The 1,406-nt window shown below is 61.9% G+C and overlaps 1 non-coding gene across 1 annotated transcript; it reads left to right on the top strand.

Moving 5' to 3' along the window:
• The first annotated feature begins 235 nt into the window (after window positions 1-235).
• On the top strand, window positions 236-320 carry TRNAR-UCG. Its single transcript has one exon. It is a non-coding gene; the product is annotated as a tRNA-Arg (tRNA).
• The last annotated feature ends 1,086 nt before the right edge of the window (window positions 321-1,406 follow it).

The raw sequence follows: 1,406 nt of genomic DNA, 5'->3' as shown, positions 1-1,406 counted from the left end.
GTGATCCCATTTACGTGAAGCATCCAGAAGACGTAAATAAATCTGTAGAGTCAGAAAGTAGACCAGTGTTTGCCCGCGGCCAAGGGTGGGGAGGTGCGGACGGCCGGCTCCCGGCTCCAGGGTCTGCCTTGAGGTGATGATGGGACTGTTTTTAGGTAGACGTGACGTTTCAGCAACACTGCACGTGTGCGAAAGCCGTGGAATCGTAAACTTTAAGATGGGTGCTTTTAGGGGCGCCTGGGTGGCTCAGTCGGTTGAGCGTCTGACTTCGGCTCAGGTCGTGATCTCGCGGTTTGTGGGTTCGAGCCCCACGTCGGGCTCTGTGCCGACAGCTCGGAGCCTGGAGCCTGCTTCGGATTCTGTGTCTCCCTCCTTCTCTCGCTGCCCCTCCCCTGCTTGTGCTCTCTCTCTCTCTCTGTCCCTCAAAAATAAATAAATGTTAAAAAAAATTTTTTTAAAAGAACCCCAAAGGGGCAGGCAGGGCCTCGAGGTCAACCCCCTGGGTCTGCCCAGGTAAGACCTGAGTGGGTTGAGGCAGTCAGAAGCTCTGAGAACACTCCGTTAGCTTTGTCCTCATGTGATTGGGAGGGTCCCGCCCCACCCGGGCCTGGCAGGGACCACGTCTGGGCCGCCTGGGGCTCACTCGCTCCCCTGCTGCTGCTGGGTCCAGGCCCTGGCACAGACACTGAGACACTGAGGCCCGGGGCCCGCGGGGCCAGGGCGGCCTGCAGGCGAGACATGCGGGCTCTGGGGCTCACCTCGCGCCTCCCAGCGCCCCTTCTGCCCGTCCGCCTGCCGGCTGACCTTAGGGGGCCGCGGTGAGAAGGTGGAAAATACCGTCACCCCAGATCCATGCCAGCCGGGCACAGTGCTGAGTTTCACCCCGGGGCCAGGGTCACGGCTCAGCCCAAAGTGGGGGCCGGTTTCACACATAGAGATTTATCAGCAGGAGGATTCGCCCTCACGGTGCACAGCTCCCTCGGGCCAGGAAGGCGAAAGGCAGAGGTGAGAGACAGACCTGGTGTTTCTTCTGCGCATCCCCGTGGAAGGGGGAGAAATCGAGGTGGGATGGACACGGCCTCACGGTGCGGGGAGGGGGGGCAGGGGTGGAGGCCCCAGGACAGGGGGAGCTCCCGCTGGGAGGAGGTTAGTACTTTATCTGCTGTGAAACTGCTCAGGACCATCAGTGACCCCTAGATGCTTAGTACCCCGCTAACGAAGAAGCGGCTGATGATGCCCCTGGGGGCGGGGGGTGCGTGCAGACATGCTCGGTCCCAGGAGCCGCGCACCGAAAACACGCCCCTGGCACAGACCGAGATGTCCTGCACGCTGAGGGCGCGGCCACGAGAGGAAATCGCTCACCGTCAGCACGGACGGTTCAGACCCACCCCTGCCGTCTACGGGCC

The sequence above is a fragment of the Panthera leo genome, chromosome E1 (assembly GCF_018350215.1).
Source record: "Panthera leo isolate Ple1 chromosome E1, P.leo_Ple1_pat1.1, whole genome shotgun sequence".
In the NCBI taxonomy this organism is placed as follows: domain Eukaryota; kingdom Metazoa; phylum Chordata; class Mammalia; order Carnivora; family Felidae; genus Panthera; species Panthera leo.
This window is presented reverse-complemented; position numbering and strand designations above follow the sequence as displayed.